At 37.4% G+C, this 10,034-nt stretch overlaps 41 non-coding genes across 41 annotated transcripts; all 41 read left to right on the top strand.

The window, feature by feature from the left end:
- The first annotated feature begins 21 nt into the window (after nt 1-21).
- On the top strand, nt 22-93 carry trnac-gca (transfer RNA cysteine (anticodon GCA)). Its single transcript has one exon. It is a non-coding gene; the product is annotated as a tRNA-Cys (tRNA).
- Nucleotides 94-231: 138 nt separating this feature from the next.
- trnac-gca (transfer RNA cysteine (anticodon GCA)) lies at nt 232-303 on the top strand. The gene has a single exon. It is a non-coding gene; the product is annotated as a tRNA-Cys (tRNA).
- A 142-nt stretch (nt 304-445) lies between these two features.
- Nucleotides 446-517, top strand: trnar-gcg (transfer RNA arginine (anticodon GCG)). The gene has a single exon. It is a non-coding gene; the product is annotated as a tRNA-Arg (tRNA).
- A 141-nt stretch (nt 518-658) lies between these two features.
- Nucleotides 659-730, top strand: trnac-gca (transfer RNA cysteine (anticodon GCA)). The gene has a single exon. It is a non-coding gene; the product is annotated as a tRNA-Cys (tRNA).
- Nucleotides 731-869: 139 nt separating this feature from the next.
- On the top strand, nt 870-941 carry trnac-gca (transfer RNA cysteine (anticodon GCA)). Its single transcript has one exon. It is a non-coding gene; the product is annotated as a tRNA-Cys (tRNA).
- Nucleotides 942-1,081: 140 nt separating this feature from the next.
- On the top strand, nt 1,082-1,153 carry trnac-gca (transfer RNA cysteine (anticodon GCA)). Its single transcript has one exon. It is a non-coding gene; the product is annotated as a tRNA-Cys (tRNA).
- Nucleotides 1,154-1,294: 141 nt separating this feature from the next.
- trnac-gca (transfer RNA cysteine (anticodon GCA)) lies at nt 1,295-1,366 on the top strand. Its single transcript has one exon. It is a non-coding gene; the product is annotated as a tRNA-Cys (tRNA).
- Nucleotides 1,367-1,506: 140 nt separating this feature from the next.
- trnac-gca (transfer RNA cysteine (anticodon GCA)) lies at nt 1,507-1,578 on the top strand. The gene has a single exon. It is a non-coding gene; the product is annotated as a tRNA-Cys (tRNA).
- Nucleotides 1,579-1,717: 139 nt separating this feature from the next.
- Nucleotides 1,718-1,789, top strand: trnac-gca (transfer RNA cysteine (anticodon GCA)). The gene has a single exon. It is a non-coding gene; the product is annotated as a tRNA-Cys (tRNA).
- Nucleotides 1,790-1,928: 139 nt separating this feature from the next.
- On the top strand, nt 1,929-2,000 carry trnac-gca (transfer RNA cysteine (anticodon GCA)). Its single transcript has one exon. It is a non-coding gene; the product is annotated as a tRNA-Cys (tRNA).
- A 142-nt stretch (nt 2,001-2,142) lies between these two features.
- trnar-gcg (transfer RNA arginine (anticodon GCG)) lies at nt 2,143-2,214 on the top strand. Its single transcript has one exon. It is a non-coding gene; the product is annotated as a tRNA-Arg (tRNA).
- Nucleotides 2,215-2,354: 140 nt separating this feature from the next.
- Nucleotides 2,355-2,426, top strand: trnac-gca (transfer RNA cysteine (anticodon GCA)). Its single transcript has one exon. It is a non-coding gene; the product is annotated as a tRNA-Cys (tRNA).
- A 139-nt stretch (nt 2,427-2,565) lies between these two features.
- Nucleotides 2,566-2,637, top strand: trnac-gca (transfer RNA cysteine (anticodon GCA)). Its single transcript has one exon. It is a non-coding gene; the product is annotated as a tRNA-Cys (tRNA).
- Nucleotides 2,638-2,777: 140 nt separating this feature from the next.
- trnac-gca (transfer RNA cysteine (anticodon GCA)) lies at nt 2,778-2,849 on the top strand. The gene has a single exon. It is a non-coding gene; the product is annotated as a tRNA-Cys (tRNA).
- A 141-nt stretch (nt 2,850-2,990) lies between these two features.
- Nucleotides 2,991-3,062, top strand: trnac-gca (transfer RNA cysteine (anticodon GCA)). The gene has a single exon. It is a non-coding gene; the product is annotated as a tRNA-Cys (tRNA).
- Nucleotides 3,063-3,202: 140 nt separating this feature from the next.
- Nucleotides 3,203-3,274, top strand: trnac-gca (transfer RNA cysteine (anticodon GCA)). The gene has a single exon. It is a non-coding gene; the product is annotated as a tRNA-Cys (tRNA).
- A 139-nt stretch (nt 3,275-3,413) lies between these two features.
- Nucleotides 3,414-3,485, top strand: trnac-gca (transfer RNA cysteine (anticodon GCA)). Its single transcript has one exon. It is a non-coding gene; the product is annotated as a tRNA-Cys (tRNA).
- Nucleotides 3,486-3,624: 139 nt separating this feature from the next.
- Nucleotides 3,625-3,696, top strand: trnac-gca (transfer RNA cysteine (anticodon GCA)). Its single transcript has one exon. It is a non-coding gene; the product is annotated as a tRNA-Cys (tRNA).
- Nucleotides 3,697-4,050: 354 nt separating this feature from the next.
- trnac-gca (transfer RNA cysteine (anticodon GCA)) lies at nt 4,051-4,122 on the top strand. The gene has a single exon. It is a non-coding gene; the product is annotated as a tRNA-Cys (tRNA).
- Nucleotides 4,123-4,261: 139 nt separating this feature from the next.
- trnac-gca (transfer RNA cysteine (anticodon GCA)) lies at nt 4,262-4,333 on the top strand. The gene has a single exon. It is a non-coding gene; the product is annotated as a tRNA-Cys (tRNA).
- A 235-nt stretch (nt 4,334-4,568) lies between these two features.
- Nucleotides 4,569-4,640, top strand: trnac-gca (transfer RNA cysteine (anticodon GCA)). The gene has a single exon. It is a non-coding gene; the product is annotated as a tRNA-Cys (tRNA).
- A 353-nt stretch (nt 4,641-4,993) lies between these two features.
- Nucleotides 4,994-5,065, top strand: trnac-gca (transfer RNA cysteine (anticodon GCA)). The gene has a single exon. It is a non-coding gene; the product is annotated as a tRNA-Cys (tRNA).
- Nucleotides 5,066-5,205: 140 nt separating this feature from the next.
- trnac-gca (transfer RNA cysteine (anticodon GCA)) lies at nt 5,206-5,277 on the top strand. The gene has a single exon. It is a non-coding gene; the product is annotated as a tRNA-Cys (tRNA).
- Nucleotides 5,278-5,417: 140 nt separating this feature from the next.
- On the top strand, nt 5,418-5,489 carry trnac-gca (transfer RNA cysteine (anticodon GCA)). Its single transcript has one exon. It is a non-coding gene; the product is annotated as a tRNA-Cys (tRNA).
- Nucleotides 5,490-5,630: 141 nt separating this feature from the next.
- Nucleotides 5,631-5,702, top strand: trnac-gca (transfer RNA cysteine (anticodon GCA)). Its single transcript has one exon. It is a non-coding gene; the product is annotated as a tRNA-Cys (tRNA).
- Nucleotides 5,703-5,842: 140 nt separating this feature from the next.
- Nucleotides 5,843-5,914, top strand: trnac-gca (transfer RNA cysteine (anticodon GCA)). Its single transcript has one exon. It is a non-coding gene; the product is annotated as a tRNA-Cys (tRNA).
- Nucleotides 5,915-6,053: 139 nt separating this feature from the next.
- Nucleotides 6,054-6,125, top strand: trnac-gca (transfer RNA cysteine (anticodon GCA)). Its single transcript has one exon. It is a non-coding gene; the product is annotated as a tRNA-Cys (tRNA).
- A 140-nt stretch (nt 6,126-6,265) lies between these two features.
- Nucleotides 6,266-6,337, top strand: trnac-gca (transfer RNA cysteine (anticodon GCA)). Its single transcript has one exon. It is a non-coding gene; the product is annotated as a tRNA-Cys (tRNA).
- Nucleotides 6,338-6,478: 141 nt separating this feature from the next.
- trnar-gcg (transfer RNA arginine (anticodon GCG)) lies at nt 6,479-6,550 on the top strand. Its single transcript has one exon. It is a non-coding gene; the product is annotated as a tRNA-Arg (tRNA).
- A 141-nt stretch (nt 6,551-6,691) lies between these two features.
- trnac-gca (transfer RNA cysteine (anticodon GCA)) lies at nt 6,692-6,763 on the top strand. The gene has a single exon. It is a non-coding gene; the product is annotated as a tRNA-Cys (tRNA).
- Nucleotides 6,764-6,902: 139 nt separating this feature from the next.
- On the top strand, nt 6,903-6,974 carry trnac-gca (transfer RNA cysteine (anticodon GCA)). Its single transcript has one exon. It is a non-coding gene; the product is annotated as a tRNA-Cys (tRNA).
- A 140-nt stretch (nt 6,975-7,114) lies between these two features.
- On the top strand, nt 7,115-7,186 carry trnac-gca (transfer RNA cysteine (anticodon GCA)). The gene has a single exon. It is a non-coding gene; the product is annotated as a tRNA-Cys (tRNA).
- A 141-nt stretch (nt 7,187-7,327) lies between these two features.
- Nucleotides 7,328-7,399, top strand: trnac-gca (transfer RNA cysteine (anticodon GCA)). The gene has a single exon. It is a non-coding gene; the product is annotated as a tRNA-Cys (tRNA).
- A 140-nt stretch (nt 7,400-7,539) lies between these two features.
- Nucleotides 7,540-7,611, top strand: trnac-gca (transfer RNA cysteine (anticodon GCA)). Its single transcript has one exon. It is a non-coding gene; the product is annotated as a tRNA-Cys (tRNA).
- Nucleotides 7,612-7,749: 138 nt separating this feature from the next.
- On the top strand, nt 7,750-7,821 carry trnac-gca (transfer RNA cysteine (anticodon GCA)). The gene has a single exon. It is a non-coding gene; the product is annotated as a tRNA-Cys (tRNA).
- Nucleotides 7,822-7,960: 139 nt separating this feature from the next.
- trnac-gca (transfer RNA cysteine (anticodon GCA)) lies at nt 7,961-8,032 on the top strand. The gene has a single exon. It is a non-coding gene; the product is annotated as a tRNA-Cys (tRNA).
- A 139-nt stretch (nt 8,033-8,171) lies between these two features.
- trnac-gca (transfer RNA cysteine (anticodon GCA)) lies at nt 8,172-8,243 on the top strand. Its single transcript has one exon. It is a non-coding gene; the product is annotated as a tRNA-Cys (tRNA).
- A 235-nt stretch (nt 8,244-8,478) lies between these two features.
- On the top strand, nt 8,479-8,550 carry trnac-gca (transfer RNA cysteine (anticodon GCA)). Its single transcript has one exon. It is a non-coding gene; the product is annotated as a tRNA-Cys (tRNA).
- Nucleotides 8,551-9,113: 563 nt separating this feature from the next.
- trnac-gca (transfer RNA cysteine (anticodon GCA)) lies at nt 9,114-9,185 on the top strand. The gene has a single exon. It is a non-coding gene; the product is annotated as a tRNA-Cys (tRNA).
- A 448-nt stretch (nt 9,186-9,633) lies between these two features.
- trnac-gca (transfer RNA cysteine (anticodon GCA)) lies at nt 9,634-9,705 on the top strand. Its single transcript has one exon. It is a non-coding gene; the product is annotated as a tRNA-Cys (tRNA).
- A 138-nt stretch (nt 9,706-9,843) lies between these two features.
- Nucleotides 9,844-9,915, top strand: trnac-gca (transfer RNA cysteine (anticodon GCA)). The gene has a single exon. It is a non-coding gene; the product is annotated as a tRNA-Cys (tRNA).
- Nucleotides 9,916-10,034: the final 119 nt, after the last annotated feature.

The raw sequence follows: 10,034 nt of genomic DNA, 5'->3' as shown, positions 1-10,034 counted from the left end.
TTTGAAAAAATCTTTTAGAAAGGGGGTATAGCTCAGTGGTAGAGCATTTGACTGCAGATCAAGAGGTCCTTGGTTCAAATCCGAGTGCCCCCTTTAGCATGTCCCAATCTGCACGTTATCTTTGGTGTTATGCTAGTTTCCAACTAGCCAAATACTTCATTATTTAACCTTATACAGACGAATTTAAGAAAATTCCAGAATTTTTTCTTATTTGAAAAAAACTTTTAGAAAGGGGGTATAGCTCATTGGTAGAGCATTTGACTGCAGATCAAGAGGTCCTTGGTTCAAATCCGAGTGCCCCCTTTAGCATGTCCCAATCTGCACGTTGTCTTTGGTGTTATGCTAGTTTCCAACTAGCCAAATACTTCATTATTTAACCTTATACAGACGAATTTAAGAAAATTCCAGAATTTTTTTTTCTTATTTGCAAAAAAGCTTTGTGAAAGGGGGTATAGCTCAGTGGTAGAGCATTTGACTGCGGATCAAGAGGTCCTCGGTTCAAATCCAAGTGCCCTCTTTAGCATGCCCCAATCTGCATGTTATCTTTGGTGTTATGCTAGTTTCGTACAAGCCAATTACTTAATTCTTTAACCTTATACAGACGAATTTAAGAAAATTCCAGAATTTGTTTTTCTTATTTGAAAAAGTTATTTTGAAGGGGGGTATAGCTCAGTGGTAGAGCATTTGACTGCAGATCAAGAGGTCCTCGGTTCAAATCCGAGTGCCCCCTTTAGCATGTCCCAATCTGCACGTTATCTTTGGTGTTATGCTAGTTTCCAACTAGAAAATTACTTCATTCTTTAACCTTATACAGACGAATTTAAGAAAATTCCAGATATTTTTTCTTATTTGAAAAAATCTTTTAGAAAGGGGGTATAGCTCAGTGGTAGAGCATTTGACTGCAGATCAAGAGGTCCTTGGTTCAAATCCGAGTGCCCCCTTTAGCATGTCCCAATCTGCACGTTATCTTTGGTGTTATGCTAGTTTCCAACTAGCCAAATACTTCATTATTTAACCTTATACAGACGAATTTAAGAAAATTCCAGAATTTTTTTTTCTTATTTGAAGCGTTTTTTTGAAGGGGGGTATAGCTCAGTGGTAGAGCATTTGACTGCAGATCAAGAGGTCCTCGGTTCAAATCCGAGTGCCCCCTTTAGCATGTCCCAATCTGCATGTTATCTTTGTTGTTATGCTAGTTCCGTACAAGCCAATTATTTCAGTCTTTAACCTTATACAGACAAATTTAAGAAAATTCCAGATATTTTTTTCTAATTTGCAAAAAAGCTTTGTGAAAGGGGGTATAGCTCAGTGGCAGAGCATTTGACTGCAGCTCAAGAGGTCCTCGGTTCAAACCCGAGTGCCCTCTTTAGCATGCCCCAATCTGCATGTTATCTTTGGTGTTATGCTAGTTTCGTACAAGCCAATTACTTAATTCTTTAACCTTATACAGACGAATTTAAGAAAATTCCAGAATTTGTTTTTCTTATTTGAAAAGATTTTTTGAAGGGGGGTATAGCTCAGTGGTAGAGCATTTGACTGCAGATCAAGAGGTCCTCGGTTCAAATCCGAGTGCCCCCTTTAGCATGTCCCAATCTGCACGTTATCTTTAGTGTTATGCTAGTTTCCAACTAGCCAATTACTTCATTCTTTAACCTTATACAGACAAATTTAAGAAAATTCCAGATATTTTTTCTTATTTGAAAAAATCTTTTAGAAAGGGGGTATAGCTCAGTGGTAGAGCATTTGACTGCAGATCAAGAGGTCCTTGGTTCAAATCCGAGTGCCCCCTTTAGCATGCCCCAATCTGCATGTTATCTTTGGTGTTATGCTAGTTTCGTACAAGTCAATTACTTAATTCTTTAACCTTATACAGACGAATTTAAGAAAATTCCAGATATTTTTTCTTATTTGAAAAAATCTTTTAGAAAGGGGGTATAGCTCATTGGTAGAGCATTTGACTGCAGATCAAGAGGTCCTTGGTTCAAATCCGAGTGCCCCCTTTAGCATGTCCCAATCTGCACGTTGTCTTTGGTGTTATGCTAGTTTCCAACTAGCCAAATACTTCATTATTTAACCTTATACAGACGAATTTAAGAAAATTCCAGAATTTTTTTTTCTTATTTGCAAAAAAGCTTTGTGAAAGGGGGTATAGCTCAGTGGTAGAGCATTTGACTGCGGATCAAGAGGTCCTCGGTTCAAATCCAAGTGCCCTCTTTAGCATGCCCCAATCTGCATGTTATCTTTGGTGTTATGCTAGTTTCGTACAAGCCAATTACTTAATTCTTTAACCTTATACAGACGAATTTAAGAAAATTCCAGAATTTGTTTTTCTTATTTGAAAAGTTATTTTGAAGGGGGGTATAGCTCAGTGGTAGAGCATTTGACTGCAGATCAAGAGGTCCTCGGTTCAAATCCGAGTGCCCCCTTTAGCATGTCCCAATCTGCACGTTATCTTTGGTGTTATGCTAGTTTCCAACTAGAAAATTACTTCATTCTTTAACCTTATACAGACGAATTTAAGAAAATTCCAGATATTTTTTCTTATTTGAAAAAATCTTTTAGAAAGGGGGTATAGCTCAGTGGTAGAGCATTTGACTGCAGATCAAGAGGTCTTTGGTTCAAATCCGAGTGCCCCCTTTAGCATGTCCCAATCTGCACGTTATCTTTGGTGTTATGCTAGTTTCCAACTAGCCAAATACTTCATTATTTAACCTTATACAGACGAATTTAAGAAAATTCCAGAATTTTTTTTTCTTATTTGAAGCGTTTTTTTGAAGGGGGGTATAGCTCAGTGGTAGAGCATTTGACTGCAGATCAAGAGGTCCTCGGTTCAAATCCGAGTGCTTTCTTTAGCATGTCCCAATCTGCATGTTATCTTTGTTGTTATGCTAGTTCCGTACAAGCCAATTATTTCAGTCTTTAACCTTATACAGACAAATTTAAGAAAATTCCAGATATTTTTTTCTAATTTGCAAAAAAGCTTTGTGAAAGGGGGTATAGCTCAGTGGCAGAGCATTTGACTGCAGCTCAAGAGGTCCTCGGTTCAAACCCGAGTGCCCTCTTTAGCATGCCCCAATCTGCATGTTATCTTTGGTGTTATGCTAGTTTCGTACAAGCCAATTACTTAATTCTTTAACCTTATACAGACGAATTTAAGAAAATTCCAGAATTTGTTTTTCTTATTTGAAAAGATTTTTTGAAGGGGGGTATAGCTCAGTGGTAGAGCATTTGACTGCAGATCAAGAGGTCCTCGGTTCAAATCCGAGTGCCCCCTTTAGCATGTCCCAATCTGCACGTTATCTTTAGTGTTATGCTAGTTTCCAACTAGCCAATTACTTCATTCTTTAACCTTATACAGACAAATTTAAGAAAATTCCAGATATTTTTTCTTATTTGAAAAAATCTTTTAGAAAGGGGGTATAGCTCAGTGGTAGAGCATTTGACTGCAGATCAAGAGGTCCTTGGTTCAAATCCGAGTGCCCCCTTTAGCATGCCCCAATCTGCATGTTATCTTTGGTGTTATGCTAGTTTCGTACAAGTCAATTACTTAATTCTTTAACCTTATACAGACGAATTTAAGAAAATTCCAGATATTTTTTCTTATTTGAAAAAATCTTTTAGAAAGGGGGTATAGCTCAGTGGTAGAGCATTTGACTGCAGATCAAGAGGTCCTCGGTTCAAATCCGAGTGCCCCCTTCAGCATGTCCCAATCTGCATGTTATCTTTGTTGTTATCCTAGTTCCGTACAAGCCAATTATTTCAGTCTTTAACCTTATACAGACAAATTTAAGAAAATTCCAGATATTTGTTTCTAATTTGCAAAAAAGCTTTTCGAAAGGGGGTATAGCTCAGTGGTAGAGCATTTGACTGCACAATCAAGAGGTCCTCGGTTCAAATCCGAGTGCCCCCTTTAGCATGCCCCAATCTGCATGTTATCTTTGGTGTTATGCTAGTTTCGTACAAGCCAATTACTTAATTCTTTAACCTTATACAGACGAATTTAAGAAAATTCCAGAATTTGTTTTTCTTATTTGAAAAGATTTTTTGAAGGGGGGTATAGCTCAGTGGTAGAGCATTTGACTGCAGATCAAGAGGTCCTCGGTTCAAATCCGAGTGCCCCCTTTAGCATGTCCCAATCTGCACGTTATCTTTGGTGTTATGCTAGTTTCCAACTAGCCAATTACTTCATTCTTTAACCTTATACAGACGAATTTAAGAAAATTCCAGATATTTTATCTTATTTGAAAAAATCTTTTAGAAAGGGGGTATAGCTCAGTGGTAGAGCATTTGACTGCAGATCAAGAGGTCCTTGGTTCAAATCCGAGTGCCCCCTTTAGCATGCCCCAATCTGCATGTTATCTTTGGTGTTATGCTAGTTTCGTACAAGCCAATTACTTAATTCTTTAAGCTTATACAGACGAATTTAAGAAAATTCCAGAATTTTTTTTTCTTATTTGAAAAGTTTTTTTTGAAAATTTGGTGTTATGCTAGTTTCCAACTAGCCAATTACAGACAAATTTAAGAAAATTCAAGATATATTTTTCTTATTTGAAAAAAGCTTTTCGGAAGGGGGTATAGCTCAGTGGTAGAGCATTTGACTGCAGATCAAGAGGTCCTCGGTTCAAATCCGAGTGCCCCCTTCAGCATGTCCCAACCTGCATGTTATCTTTGTTGTTATCCTAGTTCCGTACAAGCCAATTATTTCAGTCTTTAACCTTATACAGACAAATTTAAGAAAATTCCAGATATTTGTTTCTAATTTGCAAAAAAGCTTTTCGAAAGGGGGTATAGCTCAGTGGTAGAGCATTTGACTGCACAATCAAGAGGTCCTCGGTTCAAATCCGAGTGCCCCCTTTAGCATGCCCCAATCTGCATGTTATCTTTGGTGTTATGCTAGTTTCCAACAAGCCAATTACTTCATTCTTTAACCTTATACAGACGAATTTAAGAAAATTCCAGATATTTTTTCTTATTTGAAAAAATCTTTTAGAAAGGGGGTATAGCTCAGTGGTAGAGCATTTGACTGCAGATCAAGAGGTCCTTGGTTCAAATCCGAGTGACCCCTTTAGCATGTCCCAATCTGCACGTTTTCTTTGGTGTTATGCTAGTTTCCAACTAGCCAATTACTTCATTCTTTAACCTTATACAGACGAATTTAAGAAAATTCCAGAATTTTTTTTTCTTATTTGAAACGGTTTTTTGAAGGGGGGTATAGCTCAGTGGTAGAGCATTTGACTGCAGATCAAGAGGTCCTCGGTTCAAATCCGAGTGCCCCCTTTAGCATGTCCCAATCTACATGTTATCTTTGGTGTTATGCTAGTTTCCAACTAGCCAATTACTTAATTCTTTAACCTTATACAGACGAATTTAAGAAAATTCCAGAATTTGTTTTTCTTATTTGAAACGTTTTTTTGAAGGGGGGTATAGCTCAGTGGTAGAGCATTTGACTGCAGATCAAGAGGTCCTCGGTTCAAATCCAAGTGCCTCCTTTAGCATGTCCCAATCTGCATGTTATCTTTGTTGTTATGCTAGTTCCGTACAAGCCAATTATTTCAGTCTTTAACCTTATACAGACAAATTTAAGAAAATTCCAGATATTTTTTTCTAATTTGCAAAAAAGCTTTGTGAAAGGGGGTATAGCTCAGTGGTAGAGCATTTGACTGCAGATCAAGAGGTCCTCGGTTCAAATCCGAGTGCCCCCTTTAGCATGCCCCAATCTGCATGTTATCTTTGGTGTTATGCTAGTTTCGTACAAGCCAATTACTTAATTCTTTAACCTTATACAGACGAATTTAAGAAAATTCCAGAATTTGTTTTTCTTATTTGAAAAGATTTTTTGAAGGGGGGTATAGCTCAGTGGTAGAGCATTTGACTGCAGATCAAGAGGTCCTCGGTTCAAATCCGAGTGCCCCCTTTAGCATGTCCCAATCTGCACGTTATCTTTGGTGTTATGCTAGTTTCCAACTAGAAAATTACTTCATTCTTTAACCTTATACAGACGAATTTAAGAAAATTCCAGATATTTTTTCTTATTTGAAAAAATCTTTTAGAAAGGGGGTATAGCTCATTGGTAGAGCATTTGACTGCAGATCAAGAGGTCCTTGGTTCAAATCCGAGTGCCCCCTTTAGCATGTTCCAATCTGCACGTTGTCTTTGGTGTTATGCTAGTTTCCAACTAGCCAAATACTTCATTCTTTAACCTTATACAGACGAATTTAAGAAAATTCCAGAATTTTTTTTTCTTATTTGAAACATTTTTTGGAAGGGGGGTATAGCTCAGTGGTAGAGCATTTGACTGCAGATCAAGAGGTCCTCGGTTCAAATCCGAGTGCCCCCTTTAGCATGTCCCAATCTGCATGTTATCTTTGTTGTTATGCTAGTTCCGTACAAGCCAATTATTTCAGTCTTTAACCTTATACAGACAAATTTAAGAAAATTCCAGATATTTTTTTCTAATTTGCAAAAAAGCTTTGTGAAAGGGGGTATAGCTCAGTGGTAGAGCATTTGACTGCGGATCAAGAGGTCCTCGGTTCAAATCCAAGTGCCCTCTTTTGCATGCCCCAATCTGCATGTTATCTTTGGTGTTATGCTAGTTTCGTACAAGCCAATTACTTAATTCTTTAACCTTATACAGACGAATTTAAGAAAATTCCAGAATTTGTTTTTCTTATTTGAAAAGTTATTTTCGAAGGGGGGTATAGCTCAGTGGTAGAGCATTTGACTGCAGATCAAGAGGTCCTCGGTTCAAATCCGAGTGCCCCCTTTAGCATGTCCCAATCTGCACGTTATCTTTGGTGTTATGCTAGTTTCCAACTAGAAAATTACTTCATTCTTTAACCTTATACAGACGAATTTAAGAAAATTCCAGATATTTTTTCTTATTTGAAAAAATCTTTTAGAAAGGGGGTATAGCTCAGTGGTAGAGCATTTGACTGCAGATCAAGAGGTCCTTGGTTCAAATCCGAGTGCCCCCTTTAGCATGTCCCAATCTGCACGTTATCTTTGGTGTTATGCTAGTTTCCAACTAGCCAAATACTTCATTATTTAACCTTATACAGACGAATTTAAGAAAATTCCAGAATTTTTTTTTCTTATTTGAAGCGTTTTTTTGAAGGGGGGTATAGCTCAGTGGTAGAGCATTTGACTGCAGATCAAGAGGTCCTCGGTTCAAATCCGAGTGCCCCCTTTAGCATGTCCCAATCTGCATGTTATCTTTGTTGTTATGCTAGTTCTGTACAAGCCAATTATTTCAGTCTTTAACCTTATACAGACAAATTTAAGAAAATTCCAGATATTTTTTTCTAATTTGCAAAAAAGCTTTGTGAAAGGGGGTATAGCTCAGTTGCAGAGCATTTGACTGCAGCTCAAGAGGTCCTCGGTTCAAACCCGAGTGCCCTCTTTAGCATGCCCCAATCTGCATGTTATCTTTGGTGTTATGCTAGTTTCGTACAAGCCAATTACTTAATTCTTTAACCTTATACAGACGAATTTAAGAAAAGTCCAGAATTTGTTTTTCTTATTTGAAAAGATTTTTTGAAGGGGGGTATAGCTCAGTGGTAGAGCATTTGACTGCAGATCAAGAGGTCCTCGGTTCAAATCCGAGTGCCCCTTTAGCATGTCCCAATCTGCACGTTATCTTTAGTGTTATGCTAGTTTCGTACAAGCCAATTACTTAATTCTTTAACCATATACAGACGAATTTAAGAAAATTCCAGATATTTTTTCTTATTTGAAAAAATCTTTTAGAAAGGGGGTATAGCTCAGTGGTAGAGCATTTGACTGCAGATCAAGAGGTCCTCGGTTCAAATCCGAGTGCCCCCTTTAGCATGCCCCAATCTGCATGTTATCTTTGGTGTTATGCTAGTTTCGTACAAGCCAATTACTTAATTCTTTAACCTTATACAGACGAATTTAAGAAAATTCCAGATATTTTTTCTTATTTGAAAAAATCTTTGAGAAAGGGGGTATAGCTCAGTGGTAGAGCATTTGACTGCAGATCAAGAGGTCCTCGGATCAAATCCGAGTGCCCCCTTTAGCATGTCCCAATCTGCACGTTATCTTTGGTGTTATGCTAGTTTCCAACTAGCCAATTACTTCATTCTTTAACCTTATACAGACGAATTTAAGAAAATTCCAGATATTTTATCTTATTTGAAAAAATCTTTTAGAAAGGGGGTATAGCTCAGTGGTAGAGCATTTGACTGCAGATCAAGAGGTCCTTGGTTCAAATCCGAGTGCCCCCTTTAGCATGCCCCAATCTGCATGTTATCTTTGGTGTTATGCTAGTTTCGTACAAGCCAATTACTTAATTCTTTAAGCTTATACAGACGAATTTAAGAAAATTCCAGAATTTTTTTTTCTTATTTGAAAAGTTTTTTTTGAAAATTTGGTGTTATGCTAGTTTCCAACTAGCCAATTACAGACAAATTTAAGAAAATTCAAGATATATTTTTCTTATTTGAAAAAAGTTTTTCGGAAGGGGGTATAGCTCAGTGGTAGAGCATTTGACTGCAGATCAAGAGGTCCTCGGTTCAAATCCGAGTGCCCCTTCAGCATGTCCCAACCTGCATGTTATCTTTGTTGTTATCCTAGTTCCGTACAAGCCAATTATTTCAGTCTTTAACCTTATACAGACAAATTTAAGAAAATTCCAGATATTTGTTTCTAATTTGCAAAAAAGCTTTTCGAAAGGGGGTATAGCTCAGTGGTAGAGCATTTGACTGCACAATCAAGAGGTCCTCGGTTCAAATCCGAGTGCCCCCTTTAGCATGCCCCAATCTGCATGTTATCTTTGGTGTTATGCTAGTTTCGTACAAGCCAATTACTTAATTCTTTAACCTTATACAGACGAATTTAAGAAAATTCTAGAATTTGTTTTTCTTATTTGAAAATATTTTTTGAAGGGGGGTCCTCAGTGGTAGAGCATTTGACTGCAGATCAAGAGGTCCTCGGTTCAAATCCGAGTGCCCCCTTTAGCATGTCCCAATCTGCATGTTATCTTTGTTGTTATGCTAGTTCCGTACAAGCCAATTATTTCAGTCTTTAACCTTATACAGAAAAATTTAAGAAAATTCCAGATATTTTTTTCTAATTTGCAAAAAAGCTTTGTGAAAGGGGGTATAGCTCAGTGGTAGAGCATTTGACTGCAGATCAAGAGGTCCTCGGTTCAAGTCCGAGTGCGCCCTTTAGCATGGCTGAGTGCGATCTTTGGCACTGTTATGCTAGTTTCCAACTAGCCAATCACTTCATTCGTTTACAATATTCTGGTGTTTTTGAGAAATATTGTTATATATTTATTTTCTCAATTTCAAACATGTTCTCCGAAACGGGGTTTAGCTCAGTGGTAGAGCATTTGAATGCAGATCAAGAGGTCCTTGGTTCAAGTCTGAGTGCCCCCTTTAGCATGTCCCAATCTGCACGTTATCTTTGGTGTTATGCTAGTTTCCAACTAGCCAATTACTTCATTCTTTAACCTTATACAGACGAATTTAAGAAAATTCCAGAATTTTTTTTTCTTATTTGAAAAGTTTTTTTTGAAAATTTGGTGTTATGCTAGTTTCCAACTAGCCAATTACAGACAAATTTAAGAAAATTCAAGATATATTTTTCTTATTTGAAAAAAGCTTTTCGGTAGGCGGTATAGCTCAGTGGTAGAGCATTTGACTGCAGATCAAGAGGTCGTCGGTTCAAATCCGAGTGCCCCCTTTAGCATGTCCCAATCTGCATGTTATCTTTGTTATCCTAGTTCCGTACAAGCCAATTATTTCAGTCTTTAATCTTATACAGACAAATTTAAGAAAATTCCAGATATTTTTTTCTAATTTGCAAAACAGCTTTTCGAAAGGGGGTATAGCTCAGTGGTAGAGCATTTGACTGCAGATCAAGAGGTCCTTGGTTCAAATCCGAGTGCCCCCTTTAGCATGTCCCAATCTGCACGTTATCTTTGGTGTTATGCTAGTTTCCAACTAGCCAATTACTTCATTCTTTAACCTTATACAGACGAATTTAAGAAAATTCCAGAATTTTTTTTTCTT

Source organism: Pimephales promelas, chromosome 21 (genome assembly GCF_988280905.1).
Source record: "Pimephales promelas chromosome 21, fPimPro1.hap1.1, whole genome shotgun sequence".
Classification (NCBI taxonomy): domain Eukaryota; kingdom Metazoa; phylum Chordata; class Actinopteri; order Cypriniformes; family Leuciscidae; genus Pimephales; species Pimephales promelas.
The sequence above is the reverse complement of the archived record's forward strand: the minus strand, read 5'-3'. Positions and strand labels throughout refer to the sequence as shown.